Source organism: Spodoptera frugiperda, unplaced genomic scaffold (assembly GCF_023101765.2).
Source record: "Spodoptera frugiperda isolate SF20-4 unplaced genomic scaffold, AGI-APGP_CSIRO_Sfru_2.0 tig00002131_1, whole genome shotgun sequence".
In the NCBI taxonomy this organism is placed as follows: domain Eukaryota; kingdom Metazoa; phylum Arthropoda; class Insecta; order Lepidoptera; family Noctuidae; genus Spodoptera; species Spodoptera frugiperda.
The window spans coordinates 15,001-20,399 of record NW_026095749.1 but is presented as its reverse complement, the minus strand read 5'-3'; the positions used below and the strand labels follow the sequence as shown (position 1 = coordinate 20,399).

Below are 5,399 nucleotides of genomic sequence, written 5' to 3'. Positions count from 1 at the left end.
CTCTCCGCCGCGCACGTCCTACTCGTTACGGCTTAATGACGTCACAAAGAACGTCGCACATGCCCGTAACGGTAGTGTATAGGCAAAACGCTTCAGCGCCATCCATTTTCAGGGCTGGTTGCTTCGGCAGGTGAGTCGTTGCACACTCCTTAGCGGATTCCGACTTCCATGGCCACCGTCCTGCTGTCATGAGCGACCAACGCCTTTCATGGTGTCCCATGAGCGTTTTTTAGGCGCCTTAACACTACGTTTGGTTCATCCCACAGCGCCAGTTCTGCTTACCAAAATTGGCCCACTTGGCACCGTCATCAGATCTCCGGCTTCATCGTTCGAGTAAGCCGGAGTACTCACCCATTTAAAGTTTGAGAATAGGTTGAGGTCGTTTCGGCCCCAATGCCTCTAATCATTCGCTTTACCGGATGAGACTGTTCAAATCGACGCCAGCTATCCTGAGGGAAACTTCGGACGGAACCAGCTACTAGATGGTTCGATTAGTCTTTCGCCCCTATACCCAGTTCCGACGATCGATTTGCACGTCAGAATCGCTACGGTCCTCCATCAGGGTTTCCCCTGACTTCGACCTGACCAGGCATAGTTCACCATCTTTCGGGTCCCAGCATTTATGCTCAGAGCGCGCCTGCATTCACGGATTGGAAACGAGACGCCTCGGGAGTGCGAGAGTACGACCTAGATCGAAGCTCCATCCTCCCTGAGCGCGCGGCGAGCGCGCGCCTTCACTTTCGTTGCGCCTTTCAGTTTTATTGTCTCAATGACTCGCATACATGCTAGACTCCTTGGTCCGTGTTTCAAGACGGGTCCTGCGAGTGCCCGAAACTGAATCATCGCAGACAGAGACGCGCACAGTCCGAGACAGCACGGCTGCGACACCAGACGCGCCGCACACACGTCCGCACTATGGCGTAGACGTATGATACGACGTTGACTTGCGTCGGGCCGGACGCGTGTAGAACGCGTGCGCGATTCGTCAGAACTACCGTCCGACGGCCGGTCGGCCACCGTCGCGGTCCCACTACCCCCGCGAAGGGGCAACGGGGCTCCCGTACGGCGCTTAGACCGACATCGAACGGGTCGCGATGTATTTACTAAGAGAGAAGTGCACGCCGTCCTCGGACGTCGACGGACGCGACCCGTGCCAACAGCCGTGAAACGACCGAAGGCATCGAGGCGCGCGTCCGTACGCCGAGGAATGACGATGAATCTCTCCGTTCGTTCATTCGAGTTTCGCAGGTTTACCCCTGAACGGTTTCACGTACTCTTGAACTCTCTCTTCAAAGTTCTTTTCAACTTTCCCTCACGGTACTTGTTCGCTATCGGTCTCGCGGTAATATTTAGCCTTAGATGGAGTTTACCACCCACTTAGGGCTGCACTCTCAAGCAACCCGACTCTAAGGAGAGTCCCTCTCGCCGCGGTCCTCCGTCGCTACGGGCCTGGCACCCTCTACGGGAAAACGGCCCCGTTCAAGACGAACTTGGACAGGAGAGATCGCGACGAGAAAGCGGAACCTCCCGAACACCACATCTCCCGCCGCCTGAACAACGGCGGGATTCAGTGCTGGGCTTCTTTCCTGTTCGCTCGCCGCTACTAAGGAAATCCTGGTTAGTTTCTTTTCCTCCGCTTACTAATATGCTTAAATTCGGCGGGTGATCCTCCCTGATCTGAGGCCAACGATAAAAAAATGAGGCAGACGCGATATCCGTCAGCGATACGACGTCGCAACCGAACAAACCCCGAACCGAAGCCGGAGCAGTACGACGACGGCGTCGATGCGCTCTTCGGACGTCGAGTCCGCCTACTTTTTATTATTACATCGATACGTGTGCATCTTGAAAATACGTATTCGTACAATCGAAGCGAACCGTTCGCGTATATAGACGCGTAACCGCATTGCGTAACGGACAAGAAGACGGCACACGGCGCTCGAGCAAGCGCGCGCCACGCAACCCCCAATGTTCAATCGAAATTGTTCACCGTAGAGTCGCGGGCGCGCCTGTCGGGCGCGCGTCGCTATCCTCTGTACGTCCGATACGCGCGGCTACGCACGCGATCGTTCGTTACAAATGATTCATACGCGATGACACGATCAACGTTAACATTCGCATACGCGATATATTTGAACGGACAACGGGGTGGACGGGTCTCGTGCGAGACTCGCATCATCCCGATGAGCCGTCATCAGCGCGCGTTAAGCACGCAATGTGGCATATGTATTTTATACAGCCGGCCCTCAGACAGGAGTGGTCCTGGATGTGTCTCCACGGACCGCAATGTGCGTTCGAAATGTCGATGTTCAAATGTGTCCTGCAGTTCACACTATGACGCGCAGTTAACTGCGTTCTTCATCGACCCGCGAGCCAAGTGATCCACCGTCCAGGGTAATAGTTTTAGATTCGTATCGAAGCGATAAAACTCCAACAACAAATCACCAACCACAACCGCATGGATTGCAATCGAAAAAGTTACAAAAATAATAATAGAAAATAATTATGTCATGACGACAAATAATATTGTCCGATCCCACCGCTGCGTGATGGATCGTTGTTGTTTGTTGTGTTAACGAACGCGTCCAACGGCGCTCGGGGCGCGGATTTCGTTGCCCGTCTGCGCGCCGTGCGAGGACGCGACGCGGGATCAACGCCGCCGAACGTGTTAAAGTCCGAGACGGCGTGCCGATCCCTTATGGATGGATAATCAATGTTTACGTTTGTTTCGATCACGCTCGACACCGCGCACACGGCACTCGGTCTCGCGCAAACAACGTTAATGATCCTTCCGCAGGTTCCCCTACGGAAACCTTGTTACGACTTTTACTTCCTCTAAATGATCAAGTTTGGTCAACTTCCCAGCAACGCCGACGGCCGTGAAGCCACCGCGTGTCGGTCCGAAGACCTCACTAAATCATTCAATCGGTAGTAGCGACGGGCGGTGTGTACAAAGGGCAGGGACGTAATCAACGCGAGCTTATGACTCGCGCTTACTAGGAATTCCTCGTTTATGGGGGATAATTGCAAACCCCAATCCCCAGCACGAAGGAGTTTCAGCGGGTTGCCCGGGCCTCTAGGCCAGGGAGAACATGCTGATTCCTTCAGTGTAGCGCGCGTGCGGCCCAGGACATCTAAGGGCATCACAGACCTGTTATTGCTCAATCTCGTGCGGCTCGAAGCCGCCGGTCCCTCTAAGAAGAATTTTAATACGTCGCCAGTGAGTTGCGTGACGGAGCCACGCACACCTAAATGACGACGCCTATTTAGCAGGCTAGAGTCTCGTTCGTTACCGGAATTAACCAGACAAATCGCTCCACCAACTAAGAACGGCCATGCACCACCACCCACCGAATCAAGAAAGAGCTGTTAATCTGTCAATCCTTCCGGTGTCCGGGCCTGGTGAGATTTCCCGTGTTGAGTCAAATTAAGCCGCAGGCTCCACTCCTGGTGGTGCCCTTCCGTCAATTCCTTTAAGTTTCAGCTTTGCAACCATACTCCCCCCGGAGTCCAAAATCTTTGGTTTCCCGGAAGCTGCCCGCCGAGCCATTGTAGTAACGTCGGCGGATCGCTAGATGACATATTTACGGTTAGAACTAGGGCGGTATCTAATCGCCTTCGAACCTCTAACTTTCGTTCTTGATTGATGAAAACACCTTTGGCAAATGCTTTCGCTGATGTTCGTCTTGCGACGATCCAAGAATTTCACCTCTAACGTCGCAATACGAATGCCCCCAGTTATCCCTATTAATCATTACCTCGGAGTTCTGAAAACCAACAAAATAGAACCGAGATCATATTCTATTATTCCATGCACGAAATATTCAAGCAGCATTTTGAGCCCGCTTTGAGCACTCTAATTTGTTCAAAGTAAAATTGTCGGCCCACCTCGACACTCATTGAAGAGCACCGCGATAGGATTTTGATATTGAACCGACGTTTAACCGACGGCTCACCGACGATATGCTCCGCAGACGTGTCAGTATCACCGCGGATGCGGTGCACCGACAGCGCGGCGCACAAATGCAACTACGAGCTTTTTAACCGCAACAATTTTAGTATACGCTATTGGAGCTGGAATTACCGCGGCTGCTGGCACCAGACTTGCCCTCCAATTGTTCCTCGTTAAAATATTTAAAGTGTACTCATTCCGATTACGAGGCCTCGTAAGAGTCCCGTATCGTTATTTTTCGTCACTACCTCCCCGTGCCGGGAGTGGGTAATTTGCGCGCCTGCTGCCTTCCTTGGATGTGGTAGCCGTTTCTCAGGCTCCCTCTCCGGAATCGAACCCTGATTCCCCGTTACCCGTGACAACCATGGTAGTCGCAGAAACTACCATCGAAAGTTGATAAGGCAGACATTTGAAAGATGCGTCGCCGGTACTGGACCATGCGATCGGCAAAAGTTATCCAGATTCATCAAAATTAACGACTTCGGACGCGAGGCCCTCCGTCGATTGGTTTTGATCTAATAAAAGCACTCATCCCATCACTGGTCAGAGTTCTGATTGCATGTATTAGCTCTAGAATTACCACAGTTATCCAAGTAACTGAGTAAGATCTAAGGAACCAAAACTGATATATTGAGCCATTCGCGGTATCGCCTTAATACGGCTTGCACTGAGACATGCATGGCTTAATCTTTGAGACAAGCATATAACTACTGGCAGGATCAACCAGGGAGCTTCTTTGTTGAGAGTTGAAGCCGGAGCGCGCGCGCGCGTGCGCGAACTCACGCACACACACGCACACGCACGCGCCGGCACACAATACTCGACGACCCCGAAGCGCACGCGATCTTTTTAAGGAAACGCGAAACGCACTGGGGCGAGCTCGAAAATTCGGATTGTTGTTTGTTTCGCGGCACGCGAACGTCTCTACGCGTATATCTCAACGCGATGAAGAGACGCGCTGCGGTCGCACTGAGGACGCTACGTCTCGGCGGCGAGGCCGAGACGACAGGCCCCTTGATGGAACGTTCGTACCGAGACGATTTCACGTTTGTATAAGATCAGCTTACACAATCGTTGAAACCATACACGATTCCGCCCGGTGGTTGTAGAGCGCCTCACCCATGCGGCGAACACAATATATTATTGCAATGATCGAACGTGACGAGGGCGTCGACGGGCAACACGTCGCGCGTCCGAGCGCCGGCGTTGTCGTACCGTCGCCACGTTCATAATGTTTACCAAGTTCGACCGATTATAACGGACACGAGCACATACACGTTCCGTCGGCCGGCACAGTTCAATAAGAGATAGACGATAGAGAGCGTGGTTCGGTAGTCTGCGAACACGCGTTACATATAAATACATAACGACACATTCTCGTGTTTTCCGCTCTTCGCTTCGAACGCACAATCCGCACATAAACAACACAACACCGTTGTGTATTATT

The 5,399-nt window shown here is 52.6% G+C and overlaps 2 non-coding genes across 2 annotated transcripts; both read right to left on the bottom strand.

Annotated features, from left to right (window-relative positions):
• Positions 1-2,240: 2,240 nt before the first annotated feature.
• LOC118279426 (5.8S ribosomal RNA) lies at positions 2,241-2,397 on the bottom strand. The gene has a single exon (XR_004783992.1). It is a non-coding gene; the product is annotated as a 5.8S ribosomal RNA (ribosomal RNA).
• A 383-nt stretch (positions 2,398-2,780) lies between these two features.
• On the bottom strand, positions 2,781-4,682 carry LOC118279429 (small subunit ribosomal RNA). The gene has a single exon (XR_004783995.2). It is a non-coding gene; the product is annotated as a small subunit ribosomal RNA (ribosomal RNA).
• Positions 4,683-5,399: the final 717 nt, after the last annotated feature.